Source organism: Taeniopygia guttata, chromosome 1A (genome assembly GCF_048771995.1).
Source record: "Taeniopygia guttata chromosome 1A, bTaeGut7.mat, whole genome shotgun sequence".
NCBI classification, from domain to species: Eukaryota; Metazoa; Chordata; class Aves; order Passeriformes; family Estrildidae; genus Taeniopygia; species Taeniopygia guttata.
Genome location: NC_133025.1, coordinates 48,852,612 through 48,876,491, shown reverse-complemented (window position 1 = coordinate 48,876,491; position 23,880 = coordinate 48,852,612). Strand labels below are relative to the sequence as shown.

Sequence of the window (23,880 nt, the reverse complement as noted above, 5' to 3'; positions counted from 1 at the left end):
TGGGATCAGACTCTCCTTACAAGAAGAACTTCTGCATTTGGTTCTAGCAAGAGCTGGGGAGCCTGCACACAGCTGGGCAGCTGGGGAACTTGGTGCAGAATGCAAAAGTGGGAATGAAACGACCTGATAGCATTCAAACACATAAGAACCTCTTTATGTTGCCTTGCAGTAGTGCTCCCATCAATAAGAACTAGGCCCCTAACCTCAGGAAGAGTACCATTTAATGTCATTACTATCAAAAAGTCAGCGTTTGCCTGCTGCTGTCATAGTGTGAGAAATCACAGCAATTTCCTATATTTAGAACAGAAGTGCAAAACATCAGATAACATTCTGAGTATTGTGCCTCAACAACTGCTATATTTTTAGGGGACTTAGTATCGCACAGCGATATTTAATTAGACGGTGAGTTGAAACAGTAAAATACTTTCTAATTGCTAAATATTAGTATTCCAAAGCATGGAAAAACAGAAAAAGGAAAGCCCTGCTTTCCTAAATTTCTGCAGTCTATGCATGGAAATCAAGATGGACTGAAGCAGATTTTATCACAAAGCACTTAAAAAGAGAAATATGGAAGCTTTGCCCGTGCTGACTGAGCAACCATAGAGATGAAACCTTTCCAAAATCCCCTTTTGTGACCAGTTTGCATATCTTCTTCCAGCATTATAGATCATGTATGAGTCCTTATGCAGCACATGTGGGTATCACTACTAAGATTTACTCTTTATCCATGCCAAGTTTCATCATCCACTGAGAAGGCAGCTTGCTGAGCAGAGGGGAGAGTTAGATTGTATTGGATGCTGCTGATGCTAATAAGAAACTTGGCAAAAATATGGTGGAATATTGCTATAATACAATAATGTTTTTAGAACAAACAAACAAACAAAAAATCATTACCAAACCTCTTTGAAATGCAGGAGGCAAAATTTATAGGAAATTATTTGTATTCAAGAAAGTGGCAAATCAGTTACAGCAGGTTTTCACAAAGCCCATTGAAATTATCATCACAGGCAGGTAGGAATAATACTGCAATGAGTTTGCCCTCCATTTCCTCATAAGATGTAAAATTTTTGGAAGCATATTCCTACCCTCCCAAGTGCACAAAAAATTACCTGTCTTGGCTAGAGACTATGTCCTCAGAGTCATAGAGCGTAGAGCTCTAAACAGTTACATTTTGTTTAAAAAGTGCTTCTCTCAGGACAGATAAAAATCTTCCAGGCTTGAATTTTCTTCCCTTTTATTTTATTCCTCTTTTCTCCTGCTGCTCTGCAACTCAACAGCTGAAAATCTCATTTACTCAATGTCTGAATTCAGACTCAGCCATGGTTTGTATTCGCTACTGTAAAAACTCTAAGGAATGAATAGTTTGCTTGACAATGTCATAGATTTTTTTTTCCAGTTTGCTAGTTTCAATATAGGTCATACCAGTCTTTCCTTAGTTTTGGCATCAAGGGAAGAACACAAGCATGTTTACTTTACGTGATGACTGTTGGTTCTTCAGTGCTTTGAAGTCTTTCAGCACTCTGTTATTATGCACATACCTTGAGTAACATGAATGACATATTTATGTATAAAACTTCTTCTAAATTGAACATTTTAACTAGGTGAAATATTTCTCACACATGACAGATGTAAGACACTGATAACTAGATACTAATTAACTGGTTTAAAAATAGTCTTGTGCAGAACCTACAACTCAGGGATCCAATGCAGCATGAAGCAGGTAAAGAGTTTTTCCCTAGAATACCAAAGTAATTTTATAGCTATATATTATTATGCATTTATTCACTATTATTAAATGTAATTCTGAAAATTAGAAAGCATTTTACCTTCTAGAGGGCTTCAACTCTGCTGACTGGTAACCAGATGCCAGATTAGTCAACTCACCTAATTTAGTGAGTTAAACAAATTCACTTCGTTTATGTTACTGAGTCAAACTGTGATATTTTGTTCGTATTAGGCAGCACCTGGTCGATTTAAACAGGATTACCAATGCTGTAAGACAGTACTAAACATGAGTGAGTACAGGGCACAATTCAAAATGGGTGTCTCACTGGGATCTCAGAGTACAATTTAACAATGTGAAGGAAAATGAGCTCTAGCCCAAGATACCACAATGTCTCAGTAAAACCTATTCTGAAGTATTCTGAGCTGCACATCATTCTTTGCAATTCCAGCCAAGCAACAGAGCACATGGAGAAAGTGCTAATGCCCAGACTACAGAGTTTTATCTCAAACATAATTTTTAAATGGCAACTTTGTACAATTTTTGCAATGCATGTTTGATTGCTGTCAGTGGAAGTCGGGCAGGAAACTACCTCGGTCCCTCATATTCAGTATTATGGTGGTCACTCATGAAGACATGTTTAAATTCTTGTTCTTGCTGCATTTATACCAGAGGGACGAAATGACAAATTAAATCATTGCATTAATTTCAATTGTTTGGGTCCCACAACTCTGCCCCTGAGAAACATCCTTATTTGAAGTATTTGACTGCTAACACCATAGGTTTGATATTTGTTAGTTAATTACTTGGAAGGTCAGGGAATAGAATGATGATTAAATAAATCTGTTATATATCCATCAGCCCTTCTCTTCTAAGTATGTCAATGTTACTTATAAAATAGGCCTCTGGTGATTTCACATTTTCAGAGAAAATGTGAACTTTTCAGAGAACTTGTCTGGCTTGGGCTACTGCAGCTTTTGCCTAGGTGCTGGAGAAAGCTGATTTTGATATGACAGGGATGCTGCCCTGGAAAATATTCTGCTGAGAAATATTTTTTTAATTACTGGGGGGGAAGGGGTGATTTTTTTTTTTACACAGATGTTAAATTTCCTAGAATTAATCAGGTAGAAAAATGCCTTTGAGGCATCATTTGGTCCATTAACTGCAATGCCAACAGCCAGTGGCTGGAGTTGAATACTAATAGAATTTATAGCTCTTTATAGTAATAGTCAAAGCCAGACAGATTCACAGCTCAGCCTGGCCCTCCTGTTCTTACCTGCTGCCTTCTGTGTTTATATCCCCAGTGTCTGCAGTGTGCTTTCTTTTTGAACAGGGAGACATGAATATAAGAAGCTGTGTTGGTTTGCTTATTTGTGTAAAAATTATACACTCAGCAAACCAGGATCAGGCCCTCCTCCTCCACTTCTAGGTACCAATTTAAAATTAATGCTATTGCAGCATTATGTCAGACACATGTGCTTCATAACACATGGAGCAAAACAGGTGAGTAGGCAACAGCTGAAAAACTAATTTAAAGGATGAAATTTCCAGAGAAAAGTCTTTATTCATAAGACAAATGTGAAAAAAATACCAAGGGAAAAGGAAAACATGTTGGTGTTATTTCATGTATGCACGTTCTTTTGTTGGCTACATGAAAGCTTTTAATAGTTTTTTTTCATACAGAATACAGTGTTCTGAATCATAGTGTCTTCCCTAGGGAAGGCAGGCAGTCCTTGTACAAGTCTGCATTGCAAAACTGAGCACAGAGGTGTACTGCAGTGAGGATATAGGCTGACATAAGCTGTATGTACACCTATTTTGGATTCTTATCTCCATATTTCACTCATGTTATTACTACTATGCCTCCCTTCTTAGTTCTGAGCTAGGAGTCTCCAATCCAAACTTTGCTGCAATGGATTACGACAATTTAGTATGCAGACTACTCTGAGTTTCTACTACACCAGCATTCATAGAACATGCTGACCTTGGAATCGACTTTGGATGAGACATAAACCCCAAAACACTTAATACTTTGAGTGGGTAATAATCCCAAATTAAATTTGAAAGGATAAGTGATTAACTTTAGGACCCTGATAATATTACCTTGTACACAATTAAGAGTGCCTCCCTCTAGTTTCTGTAGAATTTATGCTATTTATTCTCCAAGACTTCCCATGCTGGGTGCTCAAATATGATAATGAAGGGGCCAGATAGCTAATTATTTAATAGCTGTTTATCTGTTTGCTATGTGGTATCCCTGCAGCAGTCTTATTTCTTTGTTTGAAGTCTTTTATACACAAGCATTTATAAGACACTTGGGAATGTGAGGAGAAAAAGCAGCAAATAAATATGTTTGGAAAGCATATGTTGTACTAAATCGGCAAAGGGTAAGGAGCTTCAAAAAGGAGAAGGGAAGAAAATGGGCTCCAACTTAGAAAAGCAATGTGAGAGATGCCGAGTGAAAAAAGAACAGTCATCCAGCTGGGATTTATTATGTGGCAAGCCTTGGGTTTTTTTTTTTAAAAAGCTGTGGAAGACCAGAAATCAAAGATCACTGTATATTTACCAGCTTTTTTTGAAGTATCTCTTCACTAATATCAGAATATCTCATAAAGACTAATCAACTTGTCTTCAGAATATGCTTACGAGTTTGAGAGATTTAAGCCCTGTTTTATCATTGGAGGAATAAAGAGATTATTTATCTAAAACCACACAGGAAATCTGGGATACAAATAATGAAGCATTCAGTGCAGTGACTCAACCATAAAACCAGCCAATCTTCTTTCGGGGTTACGAGGCACTAAGGGAAGGCTGTTGGTGCAATTCACAGTCAAAGGAGAGAAGCTGATAAGAGACTGCCCCCAAGTATAGATGGAGCGGGTTATATAATTCTGCTTGTCACGGAAAATCTACCTTTTTTCTTGTGTTTTAATTAAAGGCAATGCCATAAATGGATTTTCAGCTAGCCCTTTCTAGGCATCTCTGACGGTAGCCAGTCTTAAAAAGCCAAGACCCTTATAATGAAATCTGAGACTGTTTTGAACTTTGTCTTTGTGTCGTCATTTTATGAATAGTTAGAAAACTTGTATGAAATGAAGATGATAATACCCATTTAACAGGAAGTTAAAACCCTTTAGATTGATAAATGACCAATATAGCTGTCACGCACAAAAGAAAAAATATCCTATTTATTGATCCAGTTGGAGTTTAGAGCAGAATTACTAATACTTGAAAATAGGATAAAAATAATGTTATTTGAATAAAATGTTCCTATTTTGTGTTTTCCTTCAGCTTTTAACCATACATTGCTAAGGTTGTAGGCAAACATTATCTCTGTTAAAACTTTCAGTCATTGGGACTGCTGGGTGAGCTGACCACATTTTGTGCATGGCTCTGAAGGAGATAGTTGTCATGCACTGTGATCTGAGCATATGTCATTATTTATGTTACCTCCATTGAGAATCACCTTGTAACCACATTCAGTATGGTTAAGTGAAATTTCTATGAAGGACTTGCACATCCATATTGAAACTCTTGTAGTACATTGAAGAAGTTTGATGCAGCTTTTATTTGCCCTATTAACTCACTCTAATAAGGGGTTCTCTGTATTTCATCCTTATATTCAAAGTACATCTACCAATTTTATCATCTGCTTCTAAGGGATCTAAGAGCTCAGAAAAATAGGACTACCACCATCATGGTGATATCATACCTTGTCTGAGCAAAAGACTGCAAATTAACTGTGCAATTGTTAGGACTCCACAGATCAAAAAAGTATTAATTCACCACTTCTAGGACTTCTAAGTCCTCAAATAGAACTGTTATTATTCTATCCAGCATAATATTATAATACTGCTATTATAATATCCAATATGATAATAATATAATAATACTGCTATTATAATATCCAGCATATTCTTTAAGGCATTGTGGAGCACACACTGGAGGCTCTCTGATTCTTCAGTTTCTTAGTTTTGGTTTTTCCGTAGATAACTGCAAGCAGAATTCAGTGTGGGCAAAAAAAATCTGATTATTTCTAAGATTATGGTGATTCCCAGACAGTTTGAAATTAATCATGCAATATGGAACTACTGACATGCAACAACAGCAGCAAAAAAAAGGACATAAGATATTAGGAATTTGTTTTATATCAGGATGATTTAATCCCCCATAGAAAATAAATTTCTGAAGTTTCTTCAATTAGGAGCTACACAGTGTTCCAAATATTTGAGAAACAGATCAGCTGAAACTACTTGTGTGAAAATGTTTCTTTTCTGGAAGAGGGAGAAGGTTGTAGCTCATGTCTGGTGAGAATAAGAAAGCAACTCAGGGAGGCAGAATGTAGAAAAACTGCAGATTATAATGGTTTTCTCTGCCTTGGTTAAAAAAATAAGAAAAATTTTAAAAATACTAATAACAAATAGCATTTTGAGTGTTAGCTACTTTTTCATCAGCCAACAAATAAATTGTGTTGAAATATTAGAATCTACTCCCATGGTGATTAGATGTTACAGTACATATGCTATGGAACATTAAGGGGTGTTTGAAGACCTCACAATGCCTGAACAATTCATGCCGGCCAACTGGCGACCATGTGCTGCAGCTGACATAGACATGGAGCTGCCTCCTGCTTTCCTGCACCTGGATTTGCTGCACAGATAATTCCTAGATGTTACTGCAGAGCAAGGCCCAGCAAGGACTTCATATACTTCTGTTAGCAATAGATGCAGCAAGTGCACCATACATACCCCACCAATAAAAGCAGATATAATCTTCTGCTTGAAAGGAGTTTGTCACATCACAAAAGATTTGTTTTCACTCTGTCCAAAAATTGCAGCACTTCTGTTTTTCTCTTGATGAAACTAGACAACATTACAACCTTTATGTTATACTGACTGCATCTAAAATATAAAAATACTTAGGACTGATGGGTAAGGCTCGAAAGTGCAGCAACAGACTAAATGCTGTACACAGTGACTTTGGTTGGTTTGGACGGTATGTCAACTTGAAGAGTCATGTCCTCTAATTTTGTATTCAATATCTGGCATTTCAGTCTTAGAAAATCAAGGCCAAAATTCTGAGTAATTTTTTTTTTTTTCATATTAAAGACTGGATTGTTTTGGGAAGTTTCCTACTGTAACTTCAGCTCAAATGAAATTTACAACATCTTAGAAGATTATCCTAACAAAACTAACTCCTGCTAATACTAAATAGTCACAAGCTTCTTCTTCCATTTTACAGTTTAAATGTTGTGTAGTGTTATTGACTCATTAGTAAGTAATCTTGATGTTTTTTAGACTTCTGTTGTATCCAATATATGCAAAAGCTGCACAAAAATAACTAAAAATATGTTACAAGTGGGCAATTTCTCTTTGTTTTGTGGCACAGAGCCATAGTGATTTAGCTAACACTACCTTCCTATTAACACAGACATCCTACTCCCATGTTATTCCACAGTGAATATTATCTGACATTTTATTCTGAAAGTAGTGACCTACCTGGAAAGTGGATGACTTTTTCTGAATCCTGCCTAGAACCCAAAGAATTACTTTCTCCTTTTATCTATATAACCTGTATAGTTTGTGTGAACACCAGTAGTCTAAATTATGTAAGACATCTGTAGCTGGAATAAAGCATAAAGAAAGCTGTTACAAATCTGCTGTATTGATCTTTACCCACCTTTCAGAGAATTTAATATGGTTTCTACAGCATGTCTGTTCTTCTAGTACTTTTCAGTCCCAGTGCTTTGCACAGTTCGAGCAAGAGTCCATTGCACTGATTACTTGTTATTCCCTACTGATGCTCTATTTCTAGTTCTGCACAGGCACCTCGGTCTTGACCCAAAGCAAGACTTTGTCTCCCTAGCTGTGGGATCCCAGAGGACTTTCTGTCAAGCTATTTTAAGACTAATCATCAATAGGCCCTGCTATCCTACTTTTTAATTAAATCTTTTGGTCAAACCAAGCTTTATCAAATAGGGACTTATACAACAGAAAAACAGGTTGAGACAGAGAAATCTTTGCTAGATTTAAACACCCACAACTGTATTGGCGACAAAAGAGACCCACTACTTAATTCCTAACGACTTCCATTTTCCCCTTTTTCTAAAGCCATTGATCTACCCTTTTTCTTTTGCATTAGGTGGATTTTTAACCTTTATTTTAACAAATACCACTTTTCTTAGCATTGAATGCTTTTTCATTTTAAAGCAACTGAAAAATTTAGCAAAGATAGTTTTAAAATATAAGATTGAGTTTTTTAGGCTGAAGTTTGTAGAAAGAAAGTCTGGTAGGAGTAAAATGAAATTAAATATTGGTGAACAGCCTTTGATAGTAGATCTCCTAGGGGAGAGTACAATAAAAGAGATACAACATCTAATTATGTTTTAGTTGTCGTGATGCCTGTTTGTCATATTACTACTTCTGATACTGTCAGAAACCACTGGAAAGGGAAGATAAGGCAGATTTTTCCTGGGTTTGGGATGCTGAGCAAAGACATTACCATATGCTATGAAATGCCTCAAGAGACATGTTGCAGACTCAGAAAAAACTCTAGTTCCCTCCCCTCTTGCAAGTGTAAACCTGAAAATTCAGTACTAAGATTTCCTTCTCTGTGTAATTTTACTTTTCCTCTTTCATTCCTGGTTTCTGTTGTTAAGTTTTACAAGCCCTGAATCTGACAACATGAGACTAATTAAAGTCTGGGGTGAGCTAAATATGGTGACACCATGGACAAATCTAATGAGTTCATAGATGGTAATTCAGGTGGTTACTTCTGTCACTGATGAGTACAGGGCTTTCAAATTCCTTCCCAGAGGGATTTTGAAGTTGGAATACTTTAGTTCACAAATAGGATGGAGTAAGACTACATGTATTGTCAGCTAACAAAACTCAGGTGAAGGGCAATAGCAATTTCAGACAGTGACAGTAACTTAGAACTGAGTGACCAAATGATAGTTGTTTTTTTCTGACTTGTTCTGAAACCACATTAAACCACACACTACTTTCAAGTTAAGCAGTGGAGATGGAAGCACATGTCTTCTTTTGCTGAGAGAGGGAAAAAAAAGGAATTGAAATGCAAATTTTTATGGTATAGTTAGAGTTTTCCTAAGTTTAATCTCATAGCCTCCAGATTTTTATACAGTCACTAAATAGTCTTGAATTTATCTCATCAGTATAAAACCAAGAAAATCATTATGTGCAGCTGTACTGTAGAAGCACCACAATGCAATTATTTCATTGCACAGAGCAGATGCATGCTGCTGGCGTGTCACAGCCTATGGGAGCTGCACAGAGTTTGTATCAGTGGGAATTCACTCTCACATACCTCACTCAAGGACAGGAATGTGCAACATGACAGGCCCATCATTACCCATCATTTATCTCATTTACTATGGCAAGGAGGATGCTTGATTGTGTCTGAAAGTCAACAGGTCAGTGGCTTCATGTAGCAGCTCATGCTGTTCCCAGCAGTGCTATTTTCTTACTAATCATTTAATCTTGTATTCAAAGTTCAGTTCCTATGGCTTACCTCCTCCTCATTTTCTTTCACTTTCACTTAAAAATATAATGTTCTGTTTCAGCAAAATTGACTGCAATTTCATGGATCACTACAGCAGGAATAAGTTGTATACATAATACTGCAATCCATCTATTTGTTCCCCAGAATGCAAATTGACTTGATAAGAAATTCCATGTGCTATGTAAACAACCCTACTTCTAATTGAGAGTGCTGTATCTTCAGTGCAGATGGGGAAGGGAAAAGAAGATTGTCTCTGGCTTTGACTTTCTGATAGCTGTTGCAGGATATTTTGTTTACTTTTTTTTTTAATCTATCACATAGAAAATATAGGCAACAGCTGCCTTGGTTTCTTTTTTAACAAAATCTCCGGTGTCCTACTGATGCTTCATTCTCCCTTTTTCTTAGAAAAAAAGTCTGGTTCTAATATAATATGCCAGATGACAGTATCTAAAATGCACAATTCCTCTAGCGAGTAGATACCAATTATCGTAGTGAGAATAGAACATGACTCTTTTTGTTTCAGAAGTGTGTCAGCAATGATTAAGAAGAAACACTGTACACTAGGATGCACAATAGGGAGTTAACTTTCCATGGCCCTTTAGGTTCAGCTTCTCTGTGGGGTTTTCCAGCAGCTGGAATAATTTATATGAACTTGGATGCTTTTCTACTATTAATTGATTGGTATTTCCATTTCTTTTCTCTATAAAGGTATTTGTAATTACCAAGAATTTCTTTCAGGTTCAGAGTTAAAATCAATATCTAGATATTATATTGAAAATAAAGACAAAAGCTTTTATATGTTCTTACCGCTTCCTAAACTACCAAGTTTCTCAACCAATTTTTAAATTATAAAGTAGGAGTTATTTAAATGCCAGTGGTAAAGATATTTGGGTGGTAAACACTAAATATTTTCTTTATGTGTAAACTTCGCTAGACTACCAACTTGAAGTCCATTAAGTTAGCATAACCTAACTCTTCCAGAAGAAACAAACTTATCAAAATTACCAGACAGAGTTTTTAAACAAAAAGAAGGAAGTGTTCTTACATACCATGAAGTAAGTAAGTTGTCACATTTGTTGCCACGGAATGTAACAAAGGACAAAAACATAGACAAACTTACAGAAAATAAATGGCTCTTTTAAATAATTGTTCAGATACAATCTCTGGCTCAACCAGTCAAGTCAGACTTGGTGCGGTGAAGAATTCCTGGAAGGAATGTCAAGAAGGCTTGCTTTGTTTCCTTTCTTCCTGCTCATTTTCTGTAAACAGATCATATTGGCACTCCCAGCTAGAGGACACTGTGCCAAGTGGGCCTTTTGCCTGACTCTGTACACTACTGCAGTGCTCTTTTGTGCATTATAGCATCTTCAGTATGATTCCTTGGCAAAATCACATGTGCCTCAGAACAGACTTGTTTCTACCTGTGGCATCTGCCAGAACTGCAGAATGAGCAAACATGCTGGCTGAAGCTGCATCAGCACTTGCTCCCAGCTGACAGACACTGGGGGTGCTGCTTGGTAACTTGAGTTAACTGGGCTCTCATTGCACTGAGCAGCCACATTAATTATCCTATTCTCATATCAGTACTCGCGTAACTAGGATTTTGTATACAAAAATTCCTTCTAACTGCCTTTAGTCCAATTTCCTTCATTAATCTAGGAAAACACAGCTATGGGAGAGTAATATAAAGACCAATCTATTTTAATATGTGCTCTAGAGTCAGAAAATATTAATTTGTCTTGCTTACTTTCAAGCCACTAATTTTCAGAAATGCCAAATGGATGCTAATTTCTTTTCACTTTTCAGCATTTTAGCTCATCTGTCTTTATATTCAAAAATACTTCCATTTATACGTAAACCTAAAACCAACAGTGCTGCCATTTTTCCCAAGTTCTTATTTGTAAAGGTGTTGGTATTTTTAATTATTTTTTTCTGAGAATAGCATGGAAAAGTTGTTTATTCTTACACTTTTTCTAACTTGCTAATTTTTCCTTAAGCAATTAGATTAAATAATCAACTCCAAACTTACTAATTTTAATTGACAGGTTTTCTCAAGTCATCCTTGATTCCTTTCAGTATTATCCATATATTGAACATTTTGCAGCATCTCAGTGTTGAAGAAGCCCGGTTTATATTGGTGTCTGACTTTCTCTGATGCATTATGTATAAAATAGTCCAACCATGTGAGGCACTGGAACACAAATCTCCAGGTCTTTCTGCAGCCATTCGTCCAGTGGTGTAACTGTGTCCATAATGCAGAAGGAGAAACTGCGCTGTCTCTTAGTTCAGTGATCTCCCACATTAATGAACTTGGGAGGCCCCAGGAATTGTTAGTGACTGCTTTTCTCACTTTAACTTCTTCCAAATGTTTTTATAAAGGTTTTTGCACTTTTTTTCTAGTTATTTTCTAGTTATATCTAGTTTTAGTCAGTAAGTGGTGCCAGACACTTCTCATGGTGCTTATTTTATTCTCCAAATGACAAAACTCAATGCATATCTGCAAATGTAACAACCCAAATTAGGAATTAGGGCTTCTGTCCTGAAAAGCCTGTCCTGGGCAGGATGAATAGTCCAGATGAAGTGCATCTACACCAATGCATGCAACGTGGGGAATAAACAGCAGGAGCTGAAAGCCATTGAGTAAGTGCAAGACTGTGACATAGTTGCCATCATAGAAATACGGTGGGATGAATCGCACAACTGGAGTGCTTGCAATGGATATCTGTAAACTCTTCAGGAGGGACAGGTGAGAAAGGAGAGGCAGTGAGGGAACCCTGTGTGTTAGGGAGTGTTTTCACTGTCTAGAGTTTAATGATGATGAAGGTAGGGTTGAGTGATTATGGATAGGAATTAGGGGAAGGCCAATAAGGCAGGAGTCTGTTACAGACCACCCAACCAGGGTGAAGAGGCAGACAAAATATTCTATAGGCAGATGGGATAAGTCTTGTAATTGTTGGTCTTTTTTCTTGAGGGGAACTTCAACCTACCAGGTATCTGCTGTAAGTACAGCACAGAAGAGAAGAAGCAGTCCAGGATGTTCCTGGAGTGTGTGGAACAGGGACAGAAAGCAGAATGAAGATCCCACAACCCAAGGGGAAATGGTCAGTGACCTGCTACACCACTTAGACACATGCAAGTCTGTGGGGCTGAATGGGACCCACACAAGGATGATAAAGGAGCTGGTAGGAATGCTCATGATATCCATAATTCTGTGATATCATTTACTTAAACTTCTGGAGAAAGAAGCAGAGGCTGAAATAATTTCATCTTCCATTTCTCATCTGTGTAAGGAAGCCAAAATCAGGATTCCTTGGTAGCAAAATTAATGAACAGGAGAAGTGAATATTGCTTTCTGCAATAACCTTTTGGTCTCATTCAACTGTCCTTAACTAAAAATACAGCAAGCATAACAGATCCGAGGAGAAAGCAGAGAGAATATGTCTAGCCTCTTCTTTTAGCAAGACTACATTTTGATGCCAAACTAGAATGAAAGTGACTTGGTTCTACTCAATAATGTATGCCATAATAATTTAGTACTTTGATGTTTACATTTAAAAACAAAATATTCAGGTGTTCCACTATGAAAAGTCAATTAAAAGCATGGAGAGCACCACCAGCAAGTAAAAGAAGAAATGGAAAATTTTAGTGCCCAGTAAATTTGTTTAAACACAGCCTAACACCTTCAACTGTTTAACCACTGCTTCAGTAGAGTTATGGTGCTAATGTAGTTAGCATTTTGATCACACCTATAACAAGATCCAAATGCAAATGTCAGAGTCAGTGAAAGTTACATTACAGCAAAAGAACAATATCTGCATCTAGGGAGAAGGGAAGGAAATGTCTCTTATCAGTCTAGTGCAACCCTTCTATTTATGGAATTGTTGAAGTGCTCTAAAAAATAACAGAGAGGTGAAAGAATTATGAGAGCTTCCATTTGTCATTGAATTACTCTGCTAAATGGTAACACAGTTTTACCAGACCAATAGGCTTGGCTCCATCAGCTTTCCCAGCTCAATACTCAATAGGAGATGCATTTTGGTCAATGCAGCAGTAGTGTAAAAAGGGAATGCAGCCTCCAAATGATTTAAATGATGCTTGTGAATTGTTATTTCACAGCTTTATGAGATGCTTCTGTTCCCATCCCTTCCTTTTATTGGTTAGCATAAGGCTGGGTAGATTTCTGTGCAATTCCCAGCTGAGTCACCAGAGAAGGTCCATTTTCATTATGTCTTAATTTGATTTCAAGCCCTGACAAACACCCAGCTTTAGGAAGGGAGACAAAAAGTAAAAATATTAAAACTCCCAATAAATTTTGTTTTCCATGTGAGCTCCCTTCCCACAGTCCCCGTTATGAACATTCTTCTCTTGTGTGCTACCTACCACAGTCCAGATTGAGGGATATTTTTAATGCGAGGATTGGCATAAATTTCAAGCAAAAGATCAAAATGGTACCTTTCGTACCATTTCCTTTTCACTTTTCTAAAGAATAGAGCTAATTAATCTTTTTATCATTTTCAAATTACTTAAATGGGAAATATACTGGTTTTAATTAAGATTTCGCAGGGAGAGACAGTTGCAAACACTTGGAACAGAGAGTAGGTGGGATGTTTATGAGGAAGGTGCTGTATGCTTTATAACTCCCTGTCTTTTTCTTGTTTGCACTTCAAATGGAGTCCATTTTTATCTGTCTATCTCCTGCTGAGAGAATCTGATTTTATCATGTGTTTCAAGGAAGCTATTAAAAAACTTCAATTACAAAATTCTTCTTTCCCTCTGTATATTTCTCTCCCCATCTTTCTCTCTGTTAGAGTTGCATTGGTGTTATTGGTTATATGGCAGGATACATTGATTTGATATACTTTACAAGTTGATTAGCTAATCCTCCTGCGATGAAGCCTTGCTTTACAAAAACCTTGGTCACCATGTTTTCTTAGTTGGGTCCACAGGTAGTTTGATTTTCATAGGTCTAGGATTTTGATGTGTATGCCCCACTTCCTTCTTTGTTTCTTTTTTAGTAAATGGTGAAAATGTCAAGAGTAACAGCTTGAAGGTCTACACAAACAAAAGGAACAACATGAACAATGCCAGCATACGCATCCTCCTCACTTCAGGATCTCAGGAATATTTCTGAGGTGTAAAAAGAACATACTAACTGATATAGCATTACAGTATCCATGTTTTGGTGGCAATATATCAAAACAGTTGAATCATAATTAAAAGAAGCTATGAGCCTAAAAGATTTTCCTCTGAAAATTAAAACAAATTTAAAAACAAAAATAAAAACAAGCTAACAAACAAACAAACAAACACACCCTGAAATATAAAATTTGGTAGATATCCACATTTAAGTAATATTCAAATTAAGCCATTGAGACTATAAAAGCATGAAGCCTGGATATAGCCATGCAGTAACTTCCAGCCTTTTGCTTTTGTTTGTCAGTTAATGTCAGACACATCATGCTATATCAGTGAAGCTGAACACTGTACAGGTCTTAGTGCTAGTAGAAAAGACATCAGCATTTGATTGTTGCATTCTGTGCCTCTGTTCTTGAGCCAGCTCCATGTGACTAATGCTACAATGGTGCATATGTAGCTGATTTTTAGTTTGCTGCTAAGATTGACATCTCTAATGTAAAACAAAAAATATTTTTGCCTGAATAGCTAAGTGTATTTTATCTTAAGCCAAATGGAAAGTTCTGCTTTGCCCAAAAGCATTTTTTATTGTTTAATGTGTTTTTACCTTTTTATTCAAATCAAAGTAAATTGTGAGATAGAGAGCTGTTTTTAGCTGTAAAATCAGAACATTTCATATTGGAAGTACCTAAACTATTAAAAATGGCAAAAGAGTAATTTAATAGCAATTACAAAACACCTTAACTGGTCTCTGTAACTTTTTGAGCATTTTGAAGATATAATTAAGAATACTTTTTTTCAATACTAGATAGTTCAATATTATCAATAAAATTTTATTCATTTCAGTTTGCAACACCTGTGCTCTTTTGAATAACACAGATGGAACCTCAGCAACCTGTCTGCTTGTTTTACAAAGTCAACAGTAATTAGGTGTTAAAGTTTTTTGGGGTTTTTTTGGGTTTTTTTTTGTTTGTTTTTGGTTTTTTTTTTGTTTTGGTGGGGTTTTTTTTTTTTTTTGTTTTTTGGGGTGGTTTTTTTTGTTGTTTTTTGTTTGTTTGTTTGTTGTTTGTTTTTGTTTTAGTTTTTTTTTTGCTGCTTTTGAGCAACAGGCTGGAAAAAGCACAGACCATTTGGCAAGGCTCTGAACCATATCCAAGGAAATGGTAGAAAGAAAAGTGGCTTCAGGAACTCAGAGCCATGTGGATCTCACTGGCTCAGGAACTGAGTAATTTATGAATCTATTTCAGCTGCAGCAAATGGCCTTTTCACGGCTTACAGCTACCCGGCAAAATTTAGATGATGTTTTTAGGCTACGATTTTAAGAGGTCCTAGACTGGTGGCTGCAGGGGAAAATTTCACTTGATGTCAACTCCTTTTTCTTTCCTCTGAAATGCCTCATGTTAACGACTGCAGACACCGCACCAGGCAGGGCCATGGCAGGGGCTGGCATCTCAGAAGGCAGATTTCTGCTTTCCAGTAGCAATCATTTTTCCAACCACCAATGGTCCTTCTCCCTCTGGGGCTCCCCTGACCCCTAGTAGCCCTCAGGCTGCCTTCAGGAGGAGGGACTGGAGCTCAGAGAGCAGAGAAGAAAAGACGAGAGGGAAACTGCCATTCAGAAGCCACCCCAATACACTTCTGGTAGCAACCAAACTGATGCAACAACTAAATCAGCAAATGTGCCTTTTCTGCGTTCTTGTAAGAATCACATTTTTATAGCTCTTTTGCTCACAGCTTGAAGACAACCCCCTGGTTCACACTTATTGCAGAGTCTGGTGGCATCCTGGTTTCTCTCTCACATCTACTCCCTCTCGGTCTGTGCCTACACAGGCACAAGATGATCCTTGCGTCGCCTGCATTTGCTTATGGACGTCCAAGCTCACAGGTGCACTGTGCGTACACACCCGAGGACTCTGGCACATCCCAGGGCGTGTGTGCACCAGAGGTGCTCCACGATTTCATGTGCTGATGGCTTATGGCCACTGCTGTCCCCCCATAACAGAGAGGAGGGTACATTTTCAGACACCTGTGATGGCTTGCTCTTGAGGATCACTACTAATGTCTGAAGGGGCCAGTGTTTTCCAGACAGATATATTAAATAACTGAACACTGAGCAAGTTGTGAGGTACCCCAGCACAGCTGTAGCATTCAGAGAAACTGCTCTCAAGCAGTTTTCCTCGCAGTAAGACAGTAAAACCACACTAAGCTGAGTCCCATACCCAGCTCAATAAGCTGCTGTGACTGTGAGTTCCTGTGTGGTTTGTGGTTTGCACTCCGCCAGCTTGATTGGCTGCACTTCATGAGGGAGAGGCTGAGACGCTGGGCTAAAAATTTGTGTCCTGAATGGCTCCGCAGACTTTGGTCCTTGCTAAGCATTTGTGCTGAAGACAGGTTGTTATGAGACTCGTGCCATTCCCCCACTATTTTTTCCCATCACAGATCCTGAAAGACCAGAGTGTAACTACCTGCCACAAAGGTACAGATCTGCTTGGGGGCTTGCTTCTTCTGCTGTGAGGTTTTACGAGTAGATGCATTGGCTAAATTAGCATTGCATTTTCTAGAGTTAAACAACTAAGGGCTTATCTGCAAGGCATGATATTCAGCTGCAGGTGCATCAGGTTTATCTCCTTGTCACTGGGGGATCAGGACTGTGCTTAGGAGGAGTGTATTTATTGGAACAGAGCAAAGAAAATAATGAATGGGAATTATTTTTTATTAGTCACAAGCAGAAAGTTAAGAAATAACCAGTTTTCCCTGAAAATTTAAGGTTGCTCTAGCAGAGATCAGACTATTGTGTCTCTGAGACAGCCATTGTGATAATACAGAAAGGGATAAGATGTCTAAAAAGAAAAATGCTTCTGGCAACTGGAGATTTGACCCTCCTTTTGCTCAAAACCAGGGCTCTGCTGCTCAAGTAAGCTGTTCTTCCTGATCTCTTATGTCTTCTGTGAAATGTGGTGGTTTCTCAAGGGGTCAGACACGAGTGTAATTTTTCCTCAATTGCTTTTTAATGATGTTGTAAAGCTTTTTGATGCATTGCAAGCATAACAGGCAATATTGTTATGAGATACATCTTTAGACTGGAGTGCTATAGAGTTGTATGGCAAGGTCTTGCATGTGTTTCATGTGTGTTTGTGTTCATAAAGTTCATAATACTTGCCTTGTAAGAGCAAAAGGACATCAGTCTCCAAGACATAATTTAGAAGCATCCTATCAGTACAACATTTTCTTAGAAAAAACAATAATCTAAACTCTCTTCAGCAGGAGCAGGAGAGCCTCTCACATTTATAATTGTCCAATGAGGAAAGGTTTAATGATAATTGAGCTTTTAGTAAATGGGTATGGCAGGAGGAACTGAGCTTTGGGTTGAGAAAGAGTTGCCTACCAGTTATATTTTGGCAGGGAAGACCATAGGTGATGCAGCCAGCAGTGCAAGTCATCCACCTGAAAGTGAAAAAGAGAGAAACTCATACTTTAGCCTCTGCTCCCAGGTTTCTGAATAGGACAGAACCTCTGGCTATCATGTGATGGCAAAATGAGCTGTGGAACAGATAGGGAGGAAACCTGTTTCCTCATCAGTGGCTCAGTGAACAAATGCATTCCTCTTGCAGTGAAGCAATTCCCTTTGCTTTCCTATTTAGTAACATTTATTTCTATTTCATTCTTGCATTTGAACTTGACAATCCCAAAAATAAGAGATTAGGCACAAACAAGCACTGTCATTCCTGTTGTTATCAGAAAAGCAGAATAACCTGGAGATTGATGGATATGCACTGTGAAATGCACACAGATAAATTTAGCTTAGTTTTGCTGTCTAAATTTTGGATTTACTTTCATCTCTGCCACACCTTTCTGCACACATATCCTAAATGGTTAAGACTGACAGATCTGCCTGGGCAAAACAGGCACCTTTCAGAAAAGCGGGGCTCGGCTGCTCAAGCAGGCTGTTTGTCCTGATCCACTATGCCTTCTCACTTTAGTTTGCATAAGGTAGAGCAAGTGTGCAAGCTTGTCTGGTTTCTGTAAGTTATAGCCATCACTCTAGTAAGAGACATCACTTTCCTCTTCAAGCTTCATCTCCCTTTACCTCATTACATGGAATTTCTTTTTTTTTTTCCCTGATGATTACACTTACTCTTGCAACCATACACCAATGCCCTCCATTTTTGCTGATTCAAGGGCCGGCAGTGTGGTTGTAATGTCCTCTGCACGATGTTACACTCTGCCTTCCCAATCAACTGGCAGCTTGACAGCAGCTCTCCTTAGCCACAAGCAGCATCTGAAAGTTTGGGAGGCAAGAGGTTGCTATTAAGCCACAGTACTGGAACTACTGCTGTAGGCAGTCTCTTTTGATTTATTTTTATTGTCTCATACAATGAAAATTATTTTCATTCTTTTTCTGTGTTTCTTCCCTTAACATTGTTTTCACTTGAAATTCTCCTCTTAGTGGAGGTGTAATGTATATATGTATGTGTGTGTGTATACATATATACATATTTTTATATGTATATGTATATATATGTGTGTATATACATATACACACACCATGAAATACACTCACTTGCAAGTTCAATCTCTGGAATTAGTTAGAAGAACCTACCCACTGTGGCTGACAAAACACCACATGTTTGACAAGTAAGGCAGTATTAGTACCAATAGTTGATATTCCTGGCCCTTTGGGGCTCATTTTAGTTTGCTTAGATTTTTATAAATCTAAATCTGATTTCTTCTACCTTTTGTCCTCATCTCCAGAGTCTGGTTCTGGTCTAAGAAGAATGTACCAATTCTGTCTTTCATCAGTTCCTCAAATTGCTATATAGAATCACAGAATCGTTAAAGCTGGAGAAGCCTCCTGAAATCAAGTTGGACTGTTAACCCAGGACTGCCATGTTCACTGCTAAGCCATGTCCCAAAGTGCCACATGTATGTTCAATATAATGATGGCAACACACTTGATTTAAAGCTCAGGGTTAACTGCCAGCTATATCCCAGTCAGCACAAATGTTATGCATAAGTCCCTTGATACCTTTAAAAAATCTTTATTTTGTAGCTCCCTTGAAGGAGTCCTCAGCATCTTTTTAGCTTAGCTTTCCACCATTCTTTGTATATTTGGCCAGCAAGGAAGGAAGTATATTACCATCAGTAACTTTGTCTTTCCTGGACAAGCCTTTCATCTTAATGTCTGCACACATTTTTGCCTATTAATGGGTGCTTTGCCCAGCCTTTAAGACAGGTGAGTGTGAACGCTTTCACTTTATAAGCAGGCCCATGTACATGAGTGTGATGGCATTGAGATGACAGAAGTACTAAAGCTGTAGCAGCCTAACTTGACAATCTGCGAAAAAGCCCTGCTGCCCTGAGAAGGCAATATTATCGGTTTTGGTATCCCATTCCATTGAAATATCTCTATGTATGGCTGCACTGACCTTTTTAAATGTGTCCTACAGTTCAGAGAGGTGAAGTGACTTGCCCAGGAATGCACAGCAAATATTTAACTGAGATGGACATTGAAAATGGATTCCTACTCTTCTCACCACTAAACAAGGCTGACTTGTTTCTGCACTTTATAGTGGTAATTTGATTTTAAATATGATTTCAAATGACTGCTTTTTTAAAGGTGGGGAGAGAAAGAGATTTTCACTATCATGAGTAGAATTGGTAGAGACATCATCTAGGCTAACAGATGTGTGTGCTATAAAATTCATAGTTCAAGACACAAACTAATTCCCATGGTACAGCCCTTTTAGGGGGCTGATATTGTACTCAAATGCTCCTGATGCTTGATTGCTAATATCCTCGGGATGTTGAACTTACCCCACTGGGTAATCTGGTGAAGGGGAAAGGTGTCTTCCTTTCCTTTTGACTTTTGCCCAGAATGCTCTCTCTGAAGCATAGTTGCTGTCTATTATTTCTAGAAGGATTTCAGATAGATGAGAATTTTTTTAAAAAATGTTTTGGAATGGTCTGAATTCTTCCTGTATCCTTTTCTTCTTTTTTCAATTGTTCTACTAATTGGAGAACCATGCTAAAGTACCTTTTAAATAATATGTAAGCAGGAGGGGTTAATCTTTGAGGAATAAGCTTGCTAAGAATGGACACATTATCCTGCCACTAAAATCAGAGGTCAGTACTGCAAAATATTATGAGGTAAAACAAAATTAGTTGAATGCCTAAATTAACATCATGTGCTAACACATGATGAAATTCTTTTTTACCTCTCTTGGAATTCTAAGATCCATCCTTCCTCTCTCTCCCCAACTCACTCTTTTTTTACAAATGGCTTTATCTTTTTTGAGCAGTGTACAGTACTAATAACATGCCACTTTTTCTCCCTGAGGCATTGTATACCTTACATTCTCTAGTCTTTCCTTTCCAGTTCCCCAGTTGTTTTATTTTATTATCTCATCATGAAAATTCCACGAGTAACTCGTAGAGTATGACCTTAAACCCTTGGAACTCTGACATTCCTTTTTTCTTTTTAAAAATCTAGCTACATAAATAACATCATGTTTCTAGGTCAGAGGCACTTGCAATCTAAAGAGGGATATCTTAAGATATGGACCAACTTCTGAAATTGTCTCTGTGCGTAATCAGGCTCTGGTAATTGTTTTGCATGTGAAGTGCAGAGTGTCAAAAGCCGGGACACTGGAGGCTTCTCTCTTGCTGTTTGTACAAGGCACTTGCTGTACCATATCAGACTGTTTGTCACATCCAGTGCATTTCTCTAGTAGTGGTCAAAAATACTGATTCTGAGAAAGGTGACCGAACCCCCTATGAACCAAGCACACAGAGCTCCATACGGGGATGGAAGAAATGCTTTCTAATTCTGTCAGGGAGGTTAGTTTACAGTTTCAAGTGGTATTATCAAGTTTCAAGCTGTATTGTCATTACACCACTTGGACTGCACTTTCTTGATAATTCTAATAGTGTAACAAATCTCTGAGATTAAATCTATCAAAACAAAAAAAACCCTCCCAATTTCCTCAACTCTCAAAGATAACTGAATCTAGTCTGTAAATACTTTCTCATCCTAGACAGAAGATGAATCTTAATTCATTGAAGCCATCAAGTACTTCTACATTCTTAGTAGAAGGGAATGAACAACAGGCAATATTACATTGCAAAAAATTACATCAACGGTGTCATAATCATGTTATTGCCTTCAGCAGAGGCCATGTGCAGCACTTGCATCTTTTGCCTACTGGTTTGACATAGTATATATTGTTGTGTCCTATACCCCAAGGAATGACACCTGTACTATGTGCCTAAAAGGTTTAATGCTCTTTTCTGCATTTGCTGTAACAAGCCCATCCAGTATGAAAGTCTCTGAATGTTTGTGTTGCTAGATTAGCTTTAAATGATCTTCAAGAAAATATTTTTCCCTTCTCACGACATCACAGCAAGGCAGTTCTCAGGGGGGCTGACACTGCTGCTCACGGAGTTTCCAGCAGCTGCTTCACTCTGTTTCCAGCAGAAGTGAAGCCAACTGTTCCTGCTGAAAGATGGTGGAGGTTCTACTGTCTACTGAGAAGCCTGGTGTGAAGTGATGAACATTTTGAAAGGACCATTCTAACTGTGGGCAGTTCAAGTGTCTTGAAAGCTCTATTTGTAGCATCATCAGAAGGAGTAAATCAAATGCTGAGTGTTTTATAAAGGAATTTTTTAAATTAAAATTAAATTTAATTAAAATTAAATTTAATTTAAAGTATTGTAAGGGTAAAAAAACCTTGGAAAAAATCTTCATGTATTGTCTATGCAAGATTTCTGTGATCTTTAAGCAGAATAAAATCTGGATTAATTATTCTATTACTGAGGCCATAAAAACAAATTAAAGATCAAACCCAAAGTGTCAAGTTTCAAAAAAAAAAATATTTAAGAATAATTTTACTTAGTAAATTATTAATAGATTTACATGTAACATCTCAGAAAATTTATTATGCGCCCATACAGTTAATGCTGTAATTCTTAATGTTAAGAATAATTTTACTTAGTAAATTAATTAATAGATTTACATGTAACATCTCAGAAAATTTATTATGTGCCCATACAGTTAATGCTGTAATTCTTAATGCTGTGTTTCTCATACATAGCAAAACCACTGAATCTGTATTTTAAGTTCTAAGCTCAAGTCAGCTGGAAGGTACACAGACATGACTAGTACCTCCATAATACATACTAATTATTTTTATTTTCTAACTAGTTTTCAACATTGTTCTGACTGTTTCCCTTGACTGTTGAAGTCATTGGAGCAAACAAGGTTGAAGCAAGCACAAGATATTGTCTGTAGAAATTAATAATTCATTAATAACTGCAACTGTGAAATGGGTTTAGAAATACTTTCTTAAATCTCCAGGGCTTTTGAGGGTCAGTTATTTAAGCATCCTGAGCTCTATTATTAATTAGTTCTTTTACAGAAAAGCTTCAGCTGACTTTCAGACACTGTTGACATTGGAGGCTCTGTACTAGAAGTAATAATTTCATTGCCAAAAACAAGCAGTGTTTAATAGTCAGGTGGTTTACTCCAGGTGTACTGCTCCATATGGAATCTCAGGGAAGAAAAGGCACAGGATTCATGCCATTGTAGCTGTGGCTAATGTAATATCCCTCCTTGGAGGTGTACCTCTAACAGCTCAGTTATCATTTCTTTGGCAATATAATAAGTAACGGTTGTAAAAAAGAAAACAGAAAACCAACTAAACACGTCAGTTCATGAGATGCAGGTAAAGTTATAACAGAAGAAAACCCAGGCCTCAGCAAGCTCTTTCTAAAGAGAGGGGTAAAGGAAGAGTGGGAAATAGAAGGGAGGAAATATGAAGGGCTTGTTTGGATGAGGAGCTCTCCCAGTGCAGTTGTTTCAGTACTCCAGAAAAAAAAAAAAACCTCCTTTTTCTGTCTTGATTTCTGTTTCTTTGGTAGTGCCTTAGAGCTCCCCACATCTGCTTTTATTTTGTCGCACTGTAATAAGCCAATTGAAGCATTCTTTCATCTCCACAACCAGCTAAATAGATTTTACCATTCCTTGCACACCATACAGAGACACTGGGAATGGCAGCACACTTGTAGCCACTGCTTTGTGATGTCAGCTGGTAGTTTTCGGGAGATTTGTAAGGAAAACCTCAGTGCTTTAGGAGGTGCTTGGCTCAAACAGAGTCAAGCCCTTTTCTCTGAGTCAATACTGAATAATGTGCCTGAGCACATTTCTTGCACATGAGACCCGCAGCTGTAGGTTGATTGCCTGTGGTCATCAATTATCCTTCAGTTAATTGCATAAGCCTAAAGGCATCTTGCCCTGATAACTGAGGCAGGTCAGTTTGATTACAGTTTGCCTTCTGCATATCTGACATTTCAATTTTAATTGGGCAGTTCTTGCTTCTGCTTCTAACCTGCTGTGCACTGCTGAAAAGCACTGGAGGATGGATTTCATTGTTAGGTGAAGGGGAAAATAAAGTCAGGGAAAGCAGCAGCCAAACTAGAGGTGTCCTCCAGGGTAAATCTGGGGTCAA

At 37.7% G+C, this 23,880-nt stretch overlaps 1 protein-coding gene across 4 annotated transcripts in view; it reads left to right on the top strand.

The window, feature by feature from the left end:
- The window catches only part of GRAP2 (GRB2 related adaptor protein 2), a 109,028-nt gene that overhangs the window by 50,345 nt on the left and 34,803 nt on the right, over nt 1-23,880 (top strand). The window contains exon 1 of one of the 4 annotated variants that reach the window (XM_030262970.4): nt 16,451-16,853. The exons of the other annotated variants lie outside the window; for them this stretch is intronic. The gene's annotated coding sequence lies outside the window, so the exon portion shown is untranslated. Of the gene's footprint in view, nt 1-16,450; nt 16,854-23,880 lie in introns of those variants that run through there. 4 annotated transcript variants of the gene reach the window in all.